Genomic DNA, 25,797 nt, shown 5'->3' on the forward strand with positions numbered 1-25,797 from the left:
AGGTTAAGGCCTTGCATGCAGGTTGTGTGAGTGGAGTTTGACTTATGGATATGTAACAACTCCATCAAGGCTGGGTCTGAGATGGCCTTGTATGTCAAACACAGGTCACCTCTGAGCAGTCTGTACGAGAGTGAGTAAAGGGACAGGGATTTTAGCCTATCTGTATAAGATAGGTGTTTTGATATTCCTGGTGAGGAACCTCTGTTGTCTCTCCAGCTGCTGCATGTGTTTGGCAAGATACATACTAAAGGGGGCATTGTACTCGATAATGGGTCTGATAAGGGAGGAGTACTGGGATGTCATGACATCTTTGTTCCTGGATGAAATACCCTTATTTTTGAGGTGGGCCATGTAGAAAGCCTTCAGTACAATGGAGGCAATGTGGTGGTCAAAAGTCAGGCTGCTTTCCACCTGGGTGCCCACATCCCTCACGACTGATTGCATGCTTAGTACATTTTTATTAATATGATATTTAGTGTGGATGCCATTTTCTCCAAAGGGGATAATGATGCATTTCTTGACATTCAGTTTGAGGCCATGCTTCTGGCACCAGTCATTAATTTGGGTAAGGCCCTCTTGGAGAATGTTCGCATCACTAGAGGAATTTAAGGCAATGCCCAGCTTGCAGTCATCTGCATACTTGGTCAGCCACAGACCACTGGTTTTGGCTTGCACCACAGAAAAGTATATCCCAAACAGTAGATGCCCCAAGACCAGTCCGTGGGGTACACCATTCATTATGGGTCTACTACTAGAGGTGGCTTCTCCTATTTTGACTGAGTGGGTTCTATTGGTGAGCCAGTTAGCTACCCATCTGATAACATATGGATTGATGCCTAGCTGGGAGAGTTTATCTATTATGCCTATGTGAGGAATCATGTCAAAGGCTTTGGCTAGTTCAAGGTAGGTAATCTTCCACTCGTCCATGGCTTTGGTGACTGTTTTGAAGAAGTGAACCAAGTTTAACAGGCATGATCTCCCTTTGACAAAATCAAATTGTGTGGGGTCAAGTGTTTGGATGTTGCCAATGTCCTTGTTTATAAGGTCCATGATAATGCATTCCATGGACTTGCAGATCAGGCTAGTTAGGCTGATGGGCCTATAACTGCCTGGGTTAGTGGATGCTACACCTTTGTGTAGAGGGATGACAGTGGCTGTCCTCCATTCAGCTGGGACAAAGCTGATGCTCAGGCTTTGGTTGAATAGAGTGCCTAATGGTGCTGAGAGCTCATGTCTGAGTTTATGTAGGATGCAGCCAGGGATGTTTCAGGTCCCATGGAGACTGTATTTTTTGCCTTTGAGAGGGCATTTAAGACCTGCTCCCTGGTGATGAGGGGTTGAGGGGAGATGGTAATTTTAAAAGTGATCAACTTATGCTTGGCTCTTACTAAGGAGGATGACACTGTAGGTGTGCTACAGTGGCTACTTATGTTTGTTAGGACCAGATCCAGCATATTTTCACCTCTCATATAAATGTTGACCCACTGATCCAATGTATTGGCATTGACAAAGTCAAGGAATCTCTGGGAATTCATGTTTGTGCTAGAATAGGTCTTCCACTCTATGGTCAGGTAGTTAAAGTCACCCAGGATCAGGGTAGATGACGGAATCTTGAAGGATTCTAGTAAGTACAGATAGGTGGAGTGGGTGTCTGAGTCATGGTTGGGGGTCTGCTATTATTTGAATAGGTGTTTTGTCAACAGTTAACTGCACTTGGAGTGTCTCCTGTGTGTCATACCATTTGACCAGCTTGGAGGTTTGTATGTCTTTGATAAATATTGAAACTCCACCGCCTTTGGCTTTGTAGCCCTCTGTTTGGGGTCTGAAAGTATGGTAGGATGAGTAACCTGGTAAAGCTGGGCTGCTCTCTACAGCTTTCAACCAGTTTTCAGTGACTGCACAAATGTCAGCATCCTCCAGGTCAAGAAATGTTGCAATTAGTGCAGTTTCATACTAAGACTCTTAGCATTTAGCAGCATGACCTTTAAATTTTGTTTAGAAGAATTTTTCATGTTGGTAATTTTGTGCTCATATCTTTGGCTAAAAAGTCACTATGGGGAGGCAAGAGCCTTTCCAAGAGGTCTGAAGCCCGGGGAGATAGATGAAGGCCATCTCTGGCAAGGCATCATGGTCTGTCAATCATGTCCTCCCAGGCTGTCAGGTACTGGTTCCGCTTGGAATGACACCAGAAACTAAGCCAATTGTTACATTCAATCATTTTCTGTTTTTATTGAGGTATCATTCTGGGTGATGGTAGGATGATGCTTAAGGCTAGTGACATACCTGCCTGGGACACATATTCAGTGAACTCAATTATGTCTCTCTTCATGTAGAACAGAGAGGTACATCTCAAGTCATTCATGCCAACATGGTCTATGACAGAGTCATAACAGTACCTGTTGTTAAGAGACTTGAGTGTATGCATGATATGGCAGATTCTAGCACCTGACAAGCAACTTACTGTGACTTTCTCCTCGACTAGCCTGGTGAGGGGCACATCTGTGTGTTTCATCTTAGAGTCTCCTATGTTGGATTTGTGGTTGGGCCTTAGAGACTGTGAGTAACAGATGTGTGTACTATGTGTGATTGTTGGTGCTGTGGGTTGTGATGTCCATGTGTGTTTTTGCTTTGGAGGTCTCTTTTGTTTAGGTATGTTTTTGTTGAGAACCCCTGCATATGTAGGAGTGTATTGTACAGATGTGGGTGATGTTAGAGGTGTGGTGTTCGTAGTGTTTGTGCTGACAACCTTCTCAGTGCCAGATCTACTGGCTTGTGACTGAGACTGCAAGGATTCTAGGTTCTTAATGTAAATGTATCTCTCACATATTGTGTTCCTAGGTGGGTAGCAGTAGAGGGTTGTCTGTATCAGTAGAGGGTTGTCTGTGTACATAAGGCAGTCATATACACATGAATTTATAAACCAGGACCTTGTCAGGTCACACACATACATGGTTAACCACTCACTCTGTCATGTGCATATATAATTAATAATCATGCCGACAAGCACTTCCTCTGTGGCAAGGATGAAAAAAATACCTATGTGAAAGAATTGTACAAACTATTTTTATCATTGTGTAAAGCCACACCAAAAAAAACATATCGGGTCATAAAATTTATACACCCAATACATGTCCACAAAGTTTCCGCAACTAACAGGTATAGCAGTAACCAACCCATAAACTAATGGCACCTGTGACATTGCCCTTTATATTTCATATACTGCCATCCTGTCTGTTTGGCACTGTTGCCCTCCACTTAACATCATGCAAATATGTTTAACATGGTTGTTCACGTTTGCACACTAGCTGTAAAAAGTGATAACATGACTTGGTGAGAAAACACTCTAACTGTTGCTCTTTGAACTGATGGACATGGCAGGAGCCAGAAGGGAAGGTGCCCAATTTAGGGGAAAAAGATGATGTGTAGAGGAGTCCAGAATATTCATTGAACTCCTTGTAAATCATCACAACCATAGCCTGGTGCAGGAGGACTATACCAGGTCTTAATACAAATCAGAGGTGAGTAATAGTCTGCCAAGGCTGTCTCCAGTGCAACTGCCATTCCACACACTGGACAACAATAAAGGCAGAACTATAAAAACCTGAAAGGGCACAAGCAGGAAAACCTCAACTAGTGACTGGATGAGTTTAGGACTGCTGACACCCCACAGTTGTGTAAGCACGCAGATAAAAATACTTTAAATTACACAGAAAGCTGGATATAGCCAAGACTGTTATGCATAATGCTCTTCTCTTTTTCTCCCCTTTTTCTTTTACAGCCACCCAGGTGATTGCAGTGAACTGGGATACCCATTCTAAGCATTTGGAAAGACATAGAGAAGCAAGGGGCATGTATGCAGCACAACATAATATTTTTTTTCTAATGTATTCCTCTTATATACATTATTAACAAATTAAGCATGCATATCTTAACTGTAAAATTAGACATACATGCTTTAGTCTATAGCTCAAGCCAACTGTAGGAGTAAATTGTAATAGTGTGTCAGATGTTATGGGTTCAAATCTCACAGTTAACAAGTATATTGCAAAATAATTTAAAAGTATTACATAATATTTTCAACAAAATTGGCATACATGACATGCTGTTAACTTAATCTGTATGATTTGACCAAGCATATGTGCAATATATGCATATTGTAAGGATTATTTGGAACAATCATCAGTCATAGTTTGTAGCTGTTAAAAAGTATACTTAATGTAAAAGTGAAATTATTATTTATATTGTAGTAATGTATTGTATGTCACATATGATGGCACTAATTATGTTCTATTTTTGTCTCTTACTCCACCCCTTGTCTCTCGGTTTTATTTTTATATGTATGGACACCACGTTCTGATGTCATCGGTTTATGACAACTCACAAAATAATTTACAGCATAAAGAGGCAGGTCAATGTGTGCCTCAGCATCCACCTCTCCAATGGCTAGAACACCAATGCCCAGCACATCTTGGACTCAACCTGACAGTACTGCCTCTGTAGCCCTGCACTACCAGGGTCATCCACATCAGGTAACATTACCCGGCAGCTGGTGCAGTGATACCTTCTGGGGGTATTGGTGGAGGTAGTGATCTTGTTACCTGCCAGAAGATGTCAGACATGGTGCAAGAGGCTGTGAAAAGTATCACTGGTCCACACCCCAGCCAGTCGGAAAAGATGCTCTGTAGAATGCTGGGCAAAAGAAAATGTCAAGAATTCCAACAGCAAGCTGAGGAGGGGGTTGGTGATCACAGTTTTGAGGGTGAAGACTAGGTTTTCACTGTCCCCATGTTTGACGAGCATGGGCATCCAATGTCACCTCCTTCTCCCCAATCATGGTGTCCCCCAACCTGTGCTGTTCCACACCATCCCTGTCTCTTATCTTGTTTGTCCTGTTTGTCTGCATCTGCTTCCTCACCTACCTGACTTACCTGACCCTGGCATGCTTTCATATTTACCCAACATTTGTCTCTTACAGAAGTAAAAACAGAAAAATGGGCACTTGTCCTCCCCCCAAAAAATGTCGTCCCATATATAGCTCTCCATTTTACACACATGTCTTCTCAACACACTTGATTCAGTCTAATTGGCTAAACAACATTACTGCATTTTTGTTGGGGTGACAGTCCAAATTCTGTTCTTCATTTTACACTGCTGAAGAAGTGGATAGATATGGTTCTTTCCGAATTCCCTCCTGCACATTCCAATATTGCTTCTCCTTTGTTCTTCTCTTTGCTTGCCCCCCCACACACATTTCACCACTTTCCTATCTACCTAATTTTCTCACCTTTAATATGGCCAAACATTTGAATTACTCACCTCACTCAAGGCAGAAATGCCCCCCAATGAAGCCTTTCACGTTTTGTCTTCTATGTCTCAATGGAGTTTGGTATTGCTCACCAATACCAAATGAGAGTGAATGGCTCTTCATATCCTATGGCATGGTGCAGTTACATCTGTGCAATGCTGCTTAAACTTGCTGCTCTAAGGAAAGACACAGTTACAGCAGAATAAAGGCACTCATATTAGAAATTGCATATAATATTTATTTAGACTGATGAATGTATAAATATACAAATCTATATGTGAGTTGCTGACATAAATCAAGTACTGTTTGCTTTTATACAGTACTTCGCTGTAGTCATTCCCTCTCTCATTTCCAATAACTATCATAAATAGTTATCTACTTACAATCTGAATACCTATATTAAAAGATTCAACTGGAGTCGAACCATGTATCATGTGTGCTCAAAATAAGACCACAATGCTGTTACACCCACAAAGACAGCTAGGCACCAGCTGTTTTTCTTCCACTCAGTACTGTCCAAAGTGCTGACTGCCATGCCTCTCTGCTTACCTTGTTTGTGCAGTGGAAAGTGAACTAGTAGAACTCATAAGTTTCTCAATGAAGCAGAGATCCATGTTTGCTTATAGTTTAACTACATGCAAATGGGGAAAGCAGTATTGATTTATTTATTTATTGTGTTTGTTAACCGGGTGATGTTCAACTGAGCTAGGACCCCATTTTCAGTGGAGATCTGGGGAGAAAAGCTCCATAAGTAACAATATAAGCATAGTGATATATATAAGACACATTACAGAAGATACAGCATTAGAGATAGGAAGTTCTAATAAAGACACAATACTAAATAGGATAAAAGCAGCATGGAAAATTACAGAATACAGTAAATACAGCTTCAGTTACAGTCAGAGTAGAAAGAACATTGAGAGGAATCTGTAATACAGAAGTACAGTTAAATATTAGTGAACAAAATATATGATATTTTATTATAGTGAGGTACTAGCCTTGAGATGCACAAATGTACTAGGATGGTGAGATGCTTATAGTTTTAAATGCACCCTTATCCTGTAGGGTAGTAAGAAATTGGTGGCAACCTGTATGCAAGGTAACATATGGTAAAAAATTGGGAGTTGAATGTAGTAATGCAGCCTGGAGGAAGTTAGCCTGGAGAATGGCAGGAGTAGATCCAATGATTGGATAGGTGGAGTTTTAAGAGTTTTTTAAATTCCTGATAATTAGGGTTTTGTGCGAGGTGCTGAGGAAGTGTGTTCTATAATTTGGCAATTTTGTAGAAATAGAGGAAGTTACCATGTTGGTGCACCCAGTAAATACATACCTCATTGACAACATTGATGGCGTGGGTTACAGTTGTGCAAGTGTAGATTGTGGTGTATATATGTCATGCAGACCTGTCAACTGGCCAGGATTTATCATAATGTAAATGACAGGTGTGAGAGTGTCCCTCTTAACACTTCCAAAAAGCCTTAGTTATTCAGGAAGATGTACCTGATTCCCCTTATAGGCTGCTGACAAAGTATTAGAGTTGTACAAGTGTTTTCATGCAGAACATGTATACTAACTCACTATCACATGTTTTATGTCAATGAGACATATGACTGGTGTTATTATTCTGATATTGTCCATGATTATGAGTTTCTGTCTTCTGAACAATAATGCTCATTCATCTGCATACTTAACTGAATAAACTACTTGAAACTTCAACAAGGTGTCATTACTCCTGTCATAGGAAGAGTATCAGAGAGAGAGAGAGAAAACCTCCTTGATCTGCTAGCTAAAGTGATTTTATCTGGACTAATTATTTATATTCTGTTCCATTACTGATTATGGAGACTGCTATTTTGTTTTTACTTTTTTGTCTTTACTCATTACTTCACCTGTCCTTAAATTCTACCTCTAGGCCTTTCCAATGCATTTCTCTAACATTTTCTTTATTCTTGTTGTTTATCTTCCTTTGTATTTTCTCATGGTCTTCTTCCTGGTGAGTGCTGCCAGACTTTACAGCAGGGGCATTCTTCTTCTTCTAACTATCTTTACTCTGTGTTTTTTCTTGAATTCATCTAATTTATAACCCCTTTTTTTAGCTATACATGAAAAACTCTTCACTTGTGTCTTTTATAAAAACTGGAGAAGATCTCTTGTTTTGTCTTTCTGCTCTTTAGACCTAATCTTTTCCCAGTCCTTAACGGTAAGCATCCTTCGTCTAGAGGGTACTATATCCAAGCATTGTGCGTATTTTTGAATTTCATTCCTAATAGCTGCCCAGGACAGACTTACCTGCTCTAATATCAATGACTTGCTTAATGTTTACTGTTAAAAAATGTATGCTATCAAAAAAGATACAGATAGCAAAACTCAGGGCACAGCAGTCTGCAATGAGTCAGTGAAATTATGGGGAATGGTGTAGTTTCCAAAAGTATTAAATATGCCAAAGTGAAAAGTGAATTCAAACTTGATTTCATCAGTAAATGGATATGCTGGTGAAGATAAAAAATAAATCTGGAAACATGTCACTGAAAGCTCTGTATTCTTCTGGGTAAAAAAAAAAAATTTCACAGCAATCAGTTTCATTTTTCACATTATACAACAGGCATAGATTATCATTGGCCAAGATGGCATTAAGGGATATAAAGAATTCACAGTGAAAAAATACTTGTGTTAGCAACAGCTTCAAATGTCTGCATGTACATCTCTCTTGTGTTTGTGCCTTCACTATATTATTTGCTATGAAAAATTTCCATAATCTTTTTATAGTAAATATCCAAATAGTTACAAACACTGAACAAGCTATCATTCTGTTTCCGTGATAATTTATTCTATTATGTATTTTTGTTGCATATCTGTCATGATTGTACCTAAACATTACTGGAGCTAAAGTTGATTTCACTGGCACATTCTATAAGCCTAATATACTATGACATGAAGTCAGTGCAACAGAATTTTCCTAAGCCTTTCCATGGGCCCCTCTGGGAGTTGCAGTTCCATGCTTAACCCCCTTGTCACCATCCAAAATGTCACTATACATGTTACACGTATTCGCTGAACTGCTAAATTAGAAGTCTGAGTGATCAGATCCCTTAGGAATTCAGAATGTGCAATACAACATAAGATACTTCAAGTCTCATTGGGACCTTAGGGTGTTGCCTTAATCACACTCAGTTTGTGGAAAAGTGACAAGCCCCCAGAGGGGAAGAACAGTTTGCCCTCCACCTGCTCTTTCAAAGCTGTTATAAGAGAAAATGTTTTATTTTCATAGCCTTTGTTTCACACTGTGACAGAAGCTTGGAGACTGAAAATTGATGAGAATTATAAGCCAGCCACAAAAGGTTTGCCAAAGATAACATCACTCAATTCAAATATAAAGGTTTCTGATACCCTGCTGGCTGTGTAAATGAACATTTCTATTTCCCATTTTAGACAATGAGTCCACAAAGCTCATTAGTTTATGTGATACATATTCAGCATACCCTTTTTCTGGAAGAACACATACATTTTTGGTAGCTTAGGTAAGATTGTGCCAAACTATATGGCTAATAAACTTTATCAGCAAAACATAGCTCTGTTGCTGCAATTCAAAGCAAACAAGGCTATTTACAGTTTACAGTTTTATAATTTAATTCTTGAACATAAACATGTGCACATCTGTACACAAACTTAGCCAACTTAGCTTGGCTTTTGTTTTCTGTATTTGTAAATTACAGTTTCAGGTTTATAATCAGGTAATGCATTTCTTCTTGCGGTAAAGTGAAAGAAAACTGACTGGTTTGTATATACAACATAAGGTTATGCGCACATAGAAAGAGTATTACTCATTTGCAGTGGTGCATGACAGGTAACAAAACAAATAAATGCATGTATGCACAACCGCTGATGTATAAAGGAACAGCTTTGTGTATGCAACAATAACAATGAGTGCGTACAATAAATACCAGTTTGAATATCGTAATTAATTTCATAAGCAAAAGGCATAAGTTTGGGGTTATTCATAAATATAAAGCTTACAATATGCACAACATTACATGATTTAGGATGTCATGTATAAGTTGTAAGCAAACAATGTTCAGCAGACCTGGGTTTGTAACTGAAAAATATACATGTCGATACTGTGTATTTTTGAAAAAGTCATCTCAACAGAGAAAGATCCCAGTTCTTCTTCAGAAACAGGAAGCTATGCTTTGTGGGCTTTGCTTAGTAATGAAAGACTAAATGAGTATGCAGAAAAGTGTGACCATTTTTTGTAATGGGTATATACAGCTGTGATCCTCTAAATACAGATATCTTTATTAGTGAAGTAGCTTATGTGTGACCCCTGAATATAAAATAATTAAATATGTAGGCTTAAATGCTGTTTGTAAATGTCATCAGATGATTTAATGAATGTTGCTTACTTATTGTATTAATCACTAAAGGATGTAGCATTACTGCCCATAGCACCCTGTCCTTATCAGTAATATGAATATATCTCTAAAACGTTTTGCCTTTTTCATCATTATCTTTTTGCACAGACCTCACAATTTATGCTTATTGTCTTTCTTTTCATTTATCTTACATTTTGTAAGTGTGGCATTTTCAGTACTGTTAAGATTTGTTTTTCTTTTTACTTCTGTTGTTTGAGACCAGTGAGTATTTTGTTTCCCTGCTTATGTCCGCAAATGGACATTTTTGATTAGTATGCTACCTAGTAAGCAATAAATAGCATCAGCTATTCAAACAAACCTTTTATTCTTCCAGCATGGGTGCTGTTTCCTTGTAACATCTACGGGAGACTCTTAAATTTGGGCATAGCTGACAAACTAAAAGAAAGAAAGAAAGGTCATTACTTAAAAATAGAAAACTGGAAGAACTCACACCAGACATCACAGACTTTAATGCAAACAAAAAAAGAAAATTCTCACAAAAATATGGACATAATGATTACAAGAACACATGATTACTATGAAAATGCAAAATGCTGCTAAAATCAAATATTCTCAGAATATCCACAGAGGAAATTCAATAGTATAAATAGCCAGAAGCAAGACACTTAGTACGTAATAAAACAAACAACTCATCCAGCAAGTCAACACAGAGGACAAAAGAACTGTTTCAATCAACAGCATAAAACATGCCCTATCCTAAAAATATCATAAGGTATGAAATACATAGTGTAAAATATCAGGTATTATAACAAGAAAGCAAAACAGAATGGCAAACAATAAAGAAATCTATGAAGTAAGCAGACCCTGCTTTGAGGAATCAAAAACATGCCTTGGGATTCAATAAACTCTGTGTAGGTTTTGCACAGAGCCCACATGGAGTTTATGTATTTGAATGATGGTGCAGTGTGCAATGCATATTAATGAGATGTGGTGCACCTATGCTACATTTCACAGCTTGTAACAGTGTTGCTGCCAGCGAAACTTCATGAGTAAACATAGATAGCAATTCCATGTAAAGGAAAGCATCTACAGTGCTCAGATTAGTGCAGAATGCCACAATGATCACCAGGGCTTTACATATAATGAAACGTTGTCAGTGATCATGATAGCAATTCTGTGTAATGAAGAGCACTTAGGATGTGTGACTTTGTGCACAGTGCCACAGTAATCACCAGGGGTTTTACAAATAGCTGTTGTGTTAATACAACACATCTGAACAGAAACCAACTTAATAAGAGGACAAATAACCAGTAGTAGGGACATATTTGGCAAGATGTCCATAGAAATGTGTTAGAATGTAACACTCATAACCACTTAGAGTGACAAATGTGGACAAAGTCATAATAATGGGGGGATAAAAGGCCAGAAATAGGGACAGATTTTTAATATTGCACTGACAAACTTAGGAAACTGATAGAATATATAGGTTGTACATTAGCATGAACTTTCAAAAGTGCATGAAGTTTGAAACTCAAATGTCAGTCATCAGTTTCTGACTGCAATCTGCAATGACATGCCAATGATTTGCCAGGAAAAAAAATTATGAGGAAAATATCACAAATATTAGAAAAAACCTGGATGTTCTGCACAAATTAAGATGGTTAAGAGTTATGTACTCAAATGTATGTAATATTGAGCCACATCAGTTCAGAGATCATCCCAGTGGTAAGGCAGGAAGCCACATATTTTTTAAGGAAATAATCTGGACATCCTGGGAATATCTGGACAGTTGAAAGGTATGAATGTGAAGTATATGTTCCAAACACAGTACAGAACAGTATACCTACAGGGCAGAGTATTGTAATATCCCATTCCTGGCATTCTGCACTGGAGCTGTGTTAATGATCTGCAACAGGACATGGGAGTGCCATGTAAAATGATCACCCAGTGGAAGTGTGTGTATTGAATAGGAACACCCAGATTAATTTTAGGAATGAATACAGGGAAAGAGTACAGGTGAAACTCCTTCATGTACAGCAGAGGACGGCATGTCAATGGAAGATGGTTTTAGCATCAACACCAAGCACATTTCTATATGGTACAGTACAGAATGTACAATGAAATGTGTTGTCTGTGACAGTCACACAAGGTGACATAACAATGGGGAAGATGTCTATGTGAGATAAGCATCCTTACATGAATAATGCAGAGGACATCCATCAGGAATCTGATATACAATTGGGGTAGGGTGCATACTGGGAAGCTATGCAAAATAATATACCTGAATATGAGTGTACTCTCAGCAGAGTTCTCCAGCAAGGTGGTCACAGGTAAAGGATCATGTCAAACATTACAAGAACCAACCACAATCGTGGACAATATCAGAATAATGCCACCACTGATCCCATGCCTCTGATGTAGCATTCTGTATGTGATGTGGAGTGATAACAGATGAGCAGGCACACACACACACCCACACACACCCACACACACCCACACACACCCACACACACACACACACACACACACACACACACACACACACACACACACACACACACCAGACATACATACACACACACACACACACACACACACACACACACACACACACACACACACACACACACACACACTTGACAACTATTATGATACATCCACACTCTATGAGGGTAACCATGCACATTGTCCTGGTACTGCAATGTCTGCAGGAGATGTTAGGAGAGACACTGCTATACCTGTATGTGACAGTATGGCCAATACAGATTACTTGCCTTGTGTGCATGACATATATCTATGGCACAATCCACGCTGTCACAAATGATATACATGCCATTGATGTTGTCAAACACCTATGTATGCAATATAAGCTGAATAGGTAGCACACATGTATCGGGTGTTACAACTCTCTAAGGCCAAGAACGCTGCATCAATGGGCACAGACAATATCCCAGCATGCCTTCTAAGTAGCATGAAATATGAGTTATTAGGCCATCTGGAATTGCTATCTAACTGCAGTCTCCAAACAGGCTTTGTGCCTCATGAATGGAGAACAGCAGCAGTCATCCCTCTGCACAAAGGTTACCTCATCTACACACACTGGCAATTACAGACCCATAAGTCTCACTAGTCTTACATTTAAAGCCATGGAAAGAATTATCATAGAAATGATCAGTAGTGATACAGTAAACATACAGACACTGGACCCAACCCAGTTTGGTTTCGTTAAGGGCAGGACAAGTCCTACTCAACCTAGTGGACTTCTTTGAGAATGTCACCAAAGTGATGGATGAGGGCAAAATGGCTCAAACTGCCTACCTTCACCTGCCAAAGGAATCTGACACAAAACCTCACTCAGACATTATTGACAAATTCAAGAAGTTAGGTACAAACCCGTATATCACCCGATGGATAACCAACTGCCTCACAGACAGGACCAATGAAGTTAGAATTGGGGAGTCCATCTCTACAAAAAGGTCAGTCACAAGTGAAGTCCCTTGGGGATCTGTCTTTGAACCACTCATTTTTGGCACTTACTTCTCTGAAACCATGAAGCAAGACAAAAGCAAAGTCAATCCAGAATAAATAGCAAAATCACTGCAGTCAAGGAAGCAAAGGCTGTAAAAAATGTTTAATCCACTTCACAAATCCAACAAGGTTAAGTGCTTTCACCCAGGAATCTCCCAGGCTTCATCAGAACAATTACAATCATGCATCATTGCACGTATATATCCCCCAACCGCCAATCAAAACAGTTTAATTAAAATATAATTAAAGACATTTTTACCATTAAGAAAAAACTAAGCAATAAAAGTTTTATTATAAAATGTTAAAACACATGCTCAAACTCCTGTATAAACTTGTAAGTAAGAAAAATATCATTTTAAATACACTTACAACAAAACCAAATACTGAGTATGTTCTAGTTCCCTAAAATTACAAACTAGCTGCCCTAATTTTGAGAACGCTCAGTACTAATATTCTCATTTAAACCTGGGGCTTCCCTGCTTCAAGTTTAATCTGCCCGAACAGCTCTTTATACTCAAGTCTGGCTTCCCACTGACCACCTCTTGGATCCTGGGAAACTAGTGCCAAGACAGTAAACATGAATTTACTATTACAACATGAAAATGAACTTAAAACAAAAAAGGTCAAAACCAACACTATTCCTCAGGAAAGCACGGACACTTCCTTAAGCTTTCATTCACATTTAATGATTGTGAACTTCTTCAGAAAACATCCATCTACCCTTTTTTCACATTTAAATATTTCTGAACAATTAAATCACATGATTAATTAGTAGTGCAACATTGCAATAAACATTAAAGGCACAGATTATAAAAAAGTCAAATAAAACTGTGTAAACTCATATATGTTTGCATACTAAAAAAACACACATACTGCAAAATGTATGTGTAAATATAATATCACATATTTTACATAAATTGTAAAAAACACTTTAAATTAATAACATCATTAAGACCTGGCACACTATCTGTGCCCAAACTTATCTGCCATATACTTTCTTTACATTCCAATCTAGTTTTATAATCACCAGAATACATTTCGCAACTCACATTGTCCAACAGTGAAAACACAAATTTCTTGAAATGTTTACACTTACTAGCATGTCAAGCTAAAGTATTTTTATCATCTTCCTTCCTTATAGCTAACTGATGTTCATATATGCGTCTTTTCGGACATCTAATAGTTTTTCCAATGTAATAGCATGGACAAGAAAGACACTGTGCAACATAAACTATCATATCACTATTACAGTAAAAAAAAACCTTTTGTCCAAATGTTTTTTTTATTATGCGTGAAGAAGACCGAAGATGTGTTACTCATATAGCTACACTGCCTACAATTGTTACATGCGTAACTGCCCTTCTTCTGAATTACATTCACACTGTGGTTATTGTACACACTTGATCCTTGTTCCAAAAGACTTTTTAGATTAATTCCCTCTTATAAGTGAAAGACGGACAAGGGCCGATGACCTTAATCAAATCCAAATTTTCTAAAAGTATTTTCCAATTGTCTTTTATGGTACTCCTAATAAATCCCATTTCATTTGTAATGGGTAAAGGAAAAGAACAACTGCATTTTGCAGTGGTACTTATACTAATACTGTTATGTAAACCATTATTGTTCACCCACTGACCACTTATACTTTTTAAAATAGGACAGCCTTCCCACTTCTTAAGAGTAACACTTCCTTTTCTGTCCTCTTCAACCATCTTGTTTCATAACCTCTAGCCTCAAAGAAACCTCTTAGTTTGTCCACTTCATACAAAAACAAATCATCATTAGAGGTAAGTCTACTCAACCTAATCAGTTGTCCTTTTACCACCCCCTTCTTCATATGTGGTGGATGTAGACTATCCCTGTGCAGGTATTGATTTGCAAACACAGATTTTCTATATATACTGCTGTTGAAACTCATATGCAGTAATCATAAGTCAAATGCAAATCCAAAAAATCTATGCTTTCACCAAAGCCAGTAATCGTAAATTTTAAAAAGCTGGTGGAATCATTTAATTCTGAAACAAAATTAACAATTTCGTCATAATCACCCTTCCATAAGAAGAACAAATCGTCAATGTAACGATGATATAATAAAATATTTTCTGCCCTATTGTTTGTAACTAGAAACTTCTTCTCCCAATTGGTCATTACTAAATTAGCAAATGCAGGAGCTACCCTAGCTCCCATTGCCACTCCCGACATTTGCTTATAGAAACTGCCATTAAAAAGAAAAAAAAATATTCTCTAGAACTATATTCATAAGTGTACATACAGAATTAATTTTTGTACCAGAAAAATCAGTGTGACTACTTAAATATTCTCGCAAATATTTAAGTCCTAATTCCTGATCAATACTTGTATAAAGTGAAACTACATCTAAGGAAGCAAAAAGGAACCTACAATGGTCTAACCTCAAATCTTTTAACATTTCAAGCAAATGCCACGAGTCCTATAAATAGAAGCTAGAATTTTGTGTCACAGGATTCAAAACATAGTCTAACCAAATGAACAAAGTCTCAGTCTTTGATCTAGGTGCCGAAATAGCTGGTCTGAAAGGAGGATTATAATAATTTTTCTGTACTTTTGGAATCTTTGGGAATTCCACTTGCAAAAAAGAAAAAGTTTGGTGATCTATTTCACCCTGACAGAACATATCAAATAGCAGTGTATCAAGTCTTAAATAACAATTTTTTATAAATGTACAATCTACTTTTTTATATACATTTTCTTCTGTTAACAGCTTTTCTATCGACAAAATGTAATCATTCTGATTCATGATCACTATTTTGCCCCCCTTATCTGCTTTCATAATTCTAAGCTGTTTGTTGTTGCACAAAGGCTTCAAAGCTTCTTGTTCACACAGTGCTAAACTATATACCTTATTGTCCTGTTTTATACTTCTAAAGTGTGACTTACAAATGTTTTGAAAAACTTGAAGTGTTCCTATAAGAGGAGGATTATATGTACTTCTTTTCTTTGGACCATTGTCTTTACCTATTTGACCAACCATCTTGATGTCATCTAATATATACCTCAAATTTAATTTCCTGAGGAACAATCTAAAATCTATAATGGTCTTAGCATAGTTAAAGGAATTCCCAGGTATGAAGGAAAGGCCCTTTCTCAGTACATCATACACAGATTTTGATAAGTGTACTTCAGACAGATTCAAAACCTCTATGTCATATTTTGTGTTACTATCTTGTACTACTGCTTCTTCTTCTTGTTCCTGCCTTTCCCCCTCCCTTTTTTCTCCACCACATGGGACCAGGAAGGTGTCTTCTTGTTCCCTTGGTTGTCTACTAAAAAGGAACTAAATTCTGTGTTGTACTACATCCATTTCCCTCCTGTGTAGTGGTATCTTGTTTCTCACTACTCAAGGACTGATTAAGAGTGCTAGAAGCTTCACCACCATTCCCCGTAATATTGTCAGTGTTCACAACTACATCATTGTGTGTGCCAACATTAATATTTTCCACTCATTTAAAATGCTTCCACTACTTGCAATATTGTCATGCCTAGTGAGCTCACATACTGCATACGCAGTTTTGTTGGAATACGCCAAAATATCCCTTTTTAATTTACCCTGTTTTCGACTTACTATAGTTGCCCTGTACCTGTCCGCCTTCGCGGCAATACTATAATACAATTTATTCAATGCATTGAAACAAGAAAAAGTTTTAACTTTAGAGTCCAAGTCATTCATCAGACTTTTAACTTCCTCTATCTGCTGTTGGTAATGTTCCATCATAATCTGCATCAATCTGATGCCTGATTCATTGAATAACTCCACCAAGCTGTTGAATAAAGTGTCTCAGTTTTTTGCACACTTCGGAAATTTGACAAACCGCAAACCCTGTGGCACACACTTCCGCCTGATGCATTCAGTTAAATAACTGGTTTCAACACTCAAGAAAATGTATCTTAAAGTTGACTTTTCAAGTTCAAAAATGCATTTTCTACACTGATTTTGTTCAATAGCCGCATTTATCGGCTTATTGGTACTCACAGAATCATTGTCCAAAGCTTCATCAATCCCCAAAAATGGGTTAGCTTGTGTCTTAAAAACATGCTCCAAAATGTTGTTATTCACAACTGAAATCCTTTCCACTGATGTACTAGTGTCTAGTCTTTCTCCAACCTCCGTTACGCCTTCGCACCATTCCTCTTCAGGTCCTGGATTGGAATTCACCAGTGGATTTGAAATATCTGCTCTCTCGAGCCCCCTGCTGATGGCAGTAGATATGACAGTCTTGATTTGTTCAGAAAACTGACTGAAATTTTCTGGACCAGGATGGGTAGATAGATCTAAATGCACGTCCTGTGAAATGCCTTCCATCCCAATAGCAAGGCCAACCAAAAGGACTTCAGACAAAGCAAAAACTGAGCAACTATGTAAATAGAAAATGAACTTAAAACTAAAAAAGGTCAAAACCAACACTATTCCTCAGGAAAGCACGGACACTTCGTTAAGCTTTCATTCACATTTAATGATCGTGAACTTCTTCAGAAAACATCCATCTACCCTTTCTTCACATTTAAATACTTTGAACAATTAAATCACATGATTAATTAATAGTGTAACATTGAAATAAACATTAAAGGCACGGATTATAAAAAAGTCAAATAAAACTGTGTAAACTCATATATGTTTACATACTAAAAAACACACATACTGCAAAATGTATGTGTAAATATAATATCACATATTTTACATAAATTGTAAAAAATACTTTAAACTAATAACATCATTAAGACCTGGCACACTATCTGTGCCCAAACGTATCTGCCATATACTTTCTTTACATTCCAATCTAGTTTTATAATCACCAGAAAACATTTCACAACTAACATTGTCAAACACTGAAAACACAAATTTCTTGAAATGTTTATACACACTAGCATGTCTAGCTAAAGCATTTTTATCATCTCCCTTCCTTATAGCTAACTGATGTTCATATATATGCGTCTTTTCAGACATCTAATAGTTTTTCCAATGTAATAGCATGGACAAGAAAGACACTGTGCAACATAAACTACCATATCACTATTACAGTCAAAAAAATGTTTTGTCTACAGTGTGAATATAATTCAGAAGAAGGGCAGTTACGCATGTAACAATTGTAGGCAGTGTAGGTATGAGTAACACATCTTCGGTCTTCTTCAAGCATAATAAAAAAAAACATTTGGACAAAAGTTTTTTTCGACTGTAATAGTGATATGATAGTTTATGTTGCACAGTGCCTTTTTTGTCCATGCTATTACATTGGAAAAACTATTAGATATCTGAAAAGATGCATATATGAACATCAGTTAGCTATAAGGAAGGAAGATGATAAAAATGTTTTAGCTAGACATGCTAGTAAGTGTAAACATTTCAAGAAATTCGTGTTTTCAGTGTTGGACAATGTGAGTTGTGAAATGTTTTCTGGTGATTATAAAACTAGATTGGAATGTAAAGAAAGTATATGGCAGATACGTTTGGGCGCAGATAGTGTGCCAGGTCTTAATGATGTTATTAATTTAAAGTGTTTTTTATAATTTGTGTAAAATATGTGATATTATATTTACACATACATTTTGCAGTATGTGTGTTTTTTTAGTATGTAAACATATATGAATTTACACAGTTTTATTTGACTTTTTTATAATCTGTGCCTTTAATGTTTATTTCATTGTTGCACTACTAATTAATCATGTGATTTAATTGTTCAAAGTATTTAAATGTGAAGAAAGGGTAGATGGATGTTTTCTGAAGAAGTTCACGATCATTAAATGTGAATGAAAGCTTAACGATGTGTCCGTGCTTTCCTGAGGAATAGTGTTGTTTTGACCTTTTTTGTTTTAAGTTCATTTTCTAGTTACATAGTTGCTCAGTTTTTGCTTTTACTATTACAACATGTCTTACAATGTCTATATAAGGCATTAGTTTCTTTCTCGTGGGTAATATCATATGTGTTCATAAATCCTTTTCCTGATGGTCCTCTCGGTCTTACCCATGTAGAAACCTTGACATGCATTACATCTTGCTAAGTATACCACTCCTCTTCTATTGCAGTTGTAATAGCCTTTGGCTCTCAAATAACCCCCACTAGCTTTAAAAAAAACTCTGCCTTGTCTATCATGTTTTTACACTGGTTGCAAAAAACACACTTAAAAGTTCCCAACTTTCTAGATTTTATATTAGAATGTACTTCACTAACTTGTCTCTCAAAAATCTCTTTCAGATTCATATTCCTTCTTCTAACAAATATTGGGTTTTCAGGTATAGATCTCTTAATCTCCTGATTTGCTGTTAAAACACACCAAAACTTTCTAATAGTACCTTCTAATTCACAAGAAATGGAAGAGTAGGTACAGGGAAGTTTATAGGGTTCCTCCATTTCTGTCCTATGAATAGTGTCAACATGACCAAGACCTAATAATGGGCCATATTTCTGCTCCCTTTCCTCTGTAACTTCTTTCCTTAAACCTGTAATTAAAGCTTTGGGGTACCCTCTCTGCTCAAATAGTGCACTAATAAATTCCATTTCCTCAATGAAATTCCACTGTTCACTACACATTTTTGATGCCCTTATAAATTGGCCCTTTACAATACCTTTGTTCTGAAAGAATGGGTGTTCACTCTTAAAGTGTAGATAAGAGTTTGAGAAAGTTTCTTTATGAAAAATTCTAGACTGGAAACAGTTATTGATGTGGTCCTTGTAAATAGTGACATCTAAGTTATTTATTCTCTCTTGTGAGATAGAATGTGTGAACCTCAAAAAAGTAGTGGTCCTATTGATGTATATCAAAAATTCTTCAAGATCTTCTTGTGTACCACACCAAAACAAGCAAATATCATACAGGAATCTGGTATAGTGTACAATATAATCATACCAATTTGTGTTAAAGATGTAATTCTTCTCCCAATAGTATAAAATACAGTTAGCATACAAGGGGCGCAAGTGGCCCCCATTGCTACTCCTGTCTCCTGTTTGTAGTATTCGCCGTTAAAATACATTGTTATTTTCCAAAATTGTTACCATAAACTCTGAGTTTATTTGTTCATTTTTTAAGTGTTTACATTCTACCAGGATCTCTTGAAACCATTCCAGTCCTAGTGTATGTGGAATACTAGCAAATAATTCAATAACATCTATGGTGACAAATAAAATCTCTTCATTGTATTTTTCTGGGGTCATACTTTTGATAAAATCCCAAGAATCTCTTGAAATATGTTTCAGGGAACTAACAAACCCTTTTAAAACCTGGTTTACATAAATTGTTAAAGGTTCCATTTTGGATCCTTCCACAGCTACAATGGGGCGAAAAAGGGGGTGCTCAATATTTTTATGTGTTTTCGGGATACTAAACACAGTGGGAATCTATGGGTTAGTTAGATACAAGAAACTGAACAAACGTTCATCTATGGAACCTTGAAACACATGATCTTTCAGAAAGTAGTCTATTTTCGCATAAGCTATTGAAATTTCATTTTTAGAAATGATAGTGTATTTACTCTCATCATTCAGTATGTCATGCATATAACCCTCATAGTCAATGGTGCCCATAATAACAACTCCACCCCCTTTATCTGGTTTCATAATTCTACAGCGTTTGCTTAATAAGGTCTCTACTAATTCATTTTCTTCTCTTGAAAGGTTACTATAATTTGTAATCCCCCTGGTGTTCTTCATTCTAAATTCCCTTTCCACCATTTCTGCAAAAACTTTGAATACTGGATTCAGGGGTGGGTTAAAGGTACTCTTTCTACATAGTTCATTGTTACTATTAGTCATTTTTTCTTTTAAGAAGTAGTTTAAATTTAATTTACGGGTAAACAATTTTAAGTCTACTATTGTGTCAGCCAATCTCAAAGGTCTTGATGATACACATTGAAAACCCTTGGTAAATAATTTGAAATACAACTCATTTATTTCTAAATCAGTGTAATTAAATATGTTGAAATTTCCTAAAGTATTTTGTATACCTTGATGGGTAATTACAACGTCTGTTTCTAGTTCCATTGTTGTTCCATGTACATGCTGTTCGTTCGATAATTTCTTCCCTTCCCTCTGCCCCCTTGCCCTCTTGGGTATTGATTGTTGGATCCCTGGTGTTGTTTAACCCCTGTCTTTCTGCTATACATTTGCTTCTTCTCAAGGGATGGTATTCTAAAGGGGGAATAGTAATCTCATCACTGTTAACCTGACCAATGTCAGTATTTAAACCAACATTGTTAAAATCCTCAGACTGATGGTATACACTTCTAGGTGATGGAAAAGCTCTACCTTCTTTGTACTCAACCAAGTCCCTCTGCATTTTTTTCACTTTCTTACTTAAAACATGGTTGCAATGTGTATCAGTTTCTTTAAAAACATTCATATAGTTCACTTTTCTACTCGAAACATCAAATCTGTAGTAATTCTGTTATACAAACTATTAACATCTCTCAGTATTTTTTATTTCTTACATTCATAATTACACACCATTAATTTAAACACTTGAATGCCAAAATTGTTAAAAAGTTACCCCAAAGCTTTAATTACAGGTTTAAGGGTACAAAGGAAAAGGAACAGAAAAACAGCCCACTACTAGGTCTTGGTCATGTTGACACTATTAAAAGGGCAGAAATGGAGGAACCCTATAAACTTCCCTTTGTACATACATACTATTCCTTTTCTTATGATTTAGAAGATACTATTAGGAAGTTTTGTGTGTTTTAACAGCAAATCAGGAGATTAAGAGATCTATACCCAAAAAAACAATATTTATTAGAAGAAGGAGTATGAATCTGAAAGAGATTTTTGAGAGACAAGTTAGTGAAGTACATCCTAATGTAAAATCTAGAAAGTTGGGAACTTTTAAGTATGGTTTTTGCAACCAGTGTAAAAACATGATAGACAAGGGAGAGTTTTTTTTAAAAGCTAGAGGGGGTTATCTGAGAGCCAAAGGCTATTACAACTGTAATAGTAGAGGAGTGGTATACTAAAGCAATAACCAACGATGTGGTGTGGTACATGAAAGATTTACCCATGGTTGGTGTAGTTTAATCATGAGGGTGAAGCCTGAGTGATTAAACAAAGGCAACCATGGGTAAATCTTCAATATACCACAACCACGGATTCGGTTATTGCTATTATACAATGACATTATTTAAGAAAAAAATGCTGACTTTTCTTAATGTCTTTGCATAATGATGGATTACTGTTCTTCCACTGGTTGTGGTATACTGCTTCTTCGTTTTGATGTACTGCGCATGCATATGGGACTTGGGTTCCCATGCAGACCCAGTACATCAATGCTTTGAAACGGAAGCAACGGAGAAAAGAAAGTCTCCATTGCTCAGTTTGCTCTTTTTTTTAATTGTAGAAAAAAAAAGGTTTTGAGGCACTTTATACCAATGGAAGAAAGTCTGGGGGACTGGACCTTTTTCCATTGGTATATTGTGGGATTTACTATGGGCACACTGGTTGGGCTGGACCAATCAGCGTGCACATTTTCGAATAGTAATAGGGAGTCATTGTATAATTAGCAAGATGTAATGCATGTCAACGTTTCTACGTGGGGAAGACCAAGAGGACCATCAGGAAAAGGATTTATGAACACTTATACGATATTACCCACAAGAAAGAAACTAATGCCTTATATAGACATTGTAAGATATGTTGTAATAGTAAATTCACTTTTACTGTCTTGGAACAAGTTTCCCAGGATCCAAGAGGTGGTCAGTGGGAAGCCAGACTTGAGTATAAAGAGCTGTTCTGGCAGATTAAACTTAAAGCAGGGAAGCCCCGGGTTTAAATGAGAATATTAGTATTAAGAGTGTTCTCAAAATTAGGGCAGCTAGTTTGTAATTTTAAGGAACTAGAACATACTCAGCATTTGGTTTTGTTTTAAGTGCACTTAAAATTATATTTTTCTTACTTACAAGTTTATACAGGAGTTTGAACATGTGTTTTAACATTTTATAGTAAAACTTTTATTGCTTAGTTTTTTCTTAATGGTAAAAACGTCTTTAATTATATTTTAATTAAACTGTTTTGATTGGTGGTTGGGGGATATATAAGTGCAATGATGCATGATTGTAATTGTTCTGATGAAGCCTGGGTGAAAGCGCTTAACCTTGTTGGATTTGTGATGTGGATTAAACAGTTTTTTTACAGCCTTTGCTTCTTCGACTGCAGTGCTTTTGCTATTTATACTTACTTCTCTGAAGTCAAAACCAGTGTCAATGGTCTCTGGCTACATTTGCAGATGATTACAAATTAGGAGATGTCATTGAATCCCACACTGACACAAATATTTTCTAGGAAGGGCTGATATAGACAAAAAAGCTGGTGCCATGGCCATGGACTAAAAACTAAACAACAAGAAATGCATAGCAGTATCTGTCAGGAAATCATCCACCCCTGGTAACTATCATATGGACAACACACCCCTTAGAGTTGACCTAGTAGTTATAGATACACATATACAGTAATCTAGCCTGTCACCATCACGTGGCTACAGTAGTGAGGAAATCATTCTATGTTGTGCAACTTATAAACAAAAGGTATGGCATCTAGGCCCAAGGAAGTCATTGTTCCACTGTATTCTGCATTCACCAGACGTATCATTGAGTACAATGCCCCCTTTGGTACATATCTAATCAGGAATATCCAACAACTTCTAATACAATGTCTTGTTGTTTTGGACTTTAAACTGTTAGCAAATCTATACAGTTATAATCTATTTACAAGGTAAGCTCATCTTTCCATCTGTTATGTTAAGCATATATAAGGTTTACATCTATTTCAAAATTTTAATATTAATCATTATATTACTGCATATAACTTCTCTTTCTCACTAATAAACATTATTATCCATCTGCTATTAGCAATCACTACTACCCTTATAGTATAAATCATAATAGTTTGGTATTTTTCCAAAATATAGTAATAACTTAATTATTATGGGTCTTAATATATGATTTAACTTGATACAGCCAAAATACAGTTAAATATTCATAAAGCAGCTTTTATAAGACACCTCTAATACATTAATAACACCAAGACAAAACATGTTATGTATAATTAACTAATCCCCTATGTATAGTGCCTTTTACAGATATAAATCTAAGATAGGACATTTGTTATGGCTTTTAATAGACAAGCATATATTTGGGAAATGCTATCTGTATGTGTTTGGAAAGTGCTACGTGTATGTGTTTTTTTTGGGGGGGTCTAAAGATTTAAAAAGAAATGTTATGACTATGATTCAGATCATTGTAGATTATTCTTAATATCATTTCAAATGCATTTGTTAACTTGTTCTATGGAATTGGTCATACATGCTTTACACAATGTAATCTGCTTGGTTTGGGCTCTCGAGGCTCATACTGTTATTTTTCCTGTAAAGAAAAGAGCAGAGGAAGAAAAAAAAAAAGGCTCATTAACATTTTAAACTGATTTTCCCGCGGATTACATATAAGAAACTATTTCACTCAATAATTACCTCGCAATGATCATCCGTGAGCTTCAGCCGTTCCCGGACCCTGTTACCAGCTAAGAAATCTTCTCTTTAACTTTTTTCTCACATTCTCGGATGTGCAAAGCACCCAGATGATGTCAGCGCTAATGGACAAGCACATACAGGAAGTGGAAAGCTTGGCAGAAGCAGAGAAGTGACTGATTTGTGTATTCCTTGTCATCGTACATAATATGATTCTTGAGAGGGCAACATTCAACTGCAATGTAGTACAGTAATTAGCTGCTGCTATTTTATGAGTAATTTATAAGGCTGCAACTTTTATGCTATGAGCACAAAGTGTGTTTACAACATATATGGTAGAAAAAGAGTAATGCAATATCTTGTACAGAAAAGGGACAGATCTTAACTTCACAGTCTGTATGTGTTTGAGTCCAAGTGTGTATGGGTTTACAAGAGTGTGTGATTGTGTGAGTGTGGGTGAGTGTGAGCAAGTGTGCATATGAGTTACTGCTTTTGCAGAACTGACTTTCTTATTTTATAGTGTTCTACTTAAAATTTATAAAAGTACTATTATATAAACCACATAAATGAACAATTTTTCCACTTCTGCTCCAGTTTATTTTATCAGTTTTTCCCCACTGCCTGAAACACATTCTCTCACACAAAAAATGTTTGCTTGTGGATTAAATTCCTGACTTTCATACCTTCTTTTACAGAATCTCAGCTTTTTCTCAGTTTCCCCCATCCCTTATAATGTTTTTTGATTTATTGGTAAATCACTGTGGATCTCAGAGAAGTCTGTGAAGCTGGACATTAGTGTTTCATACTTCTTACAGCTTAGAAACGGTATGCTGATGCAAAACATGGCACTTTATTAACTTGTGTAACTTAATTAGAGTTATATTTAAATATTTTCCCTAATTTTATTCCCATTGTTTTTGCTATGACTAGATTTCATGAGCAAATATGCTAAGAGGTATACAGAGAAGTTAAGATTTATACAGAAAACAATACCTATCGACTGCACCTGATTTTGCAAAATGTATCTAAATTTTGTTTTACATCTTTTACCCTGTCCCTGATTTTTCTCATAAATCACAGACAAAACAAATCAATAATGTTAGACAGTACAGTTTTGCA

Source organism: Protopterus annectens, chromosome 2.part0, assembly GCF_019279795.1.
Source record: "Protopterus annectens isolate FY-2018-M chromosome 2.part0, PAN1.0, whole genome shotgun sequence".
Lineage (NCBI taxonomy): Eukaryota > Metazoa > Chordata > Ceratodontiformes > Protopteridae > Protopterus > Protopterus annectens.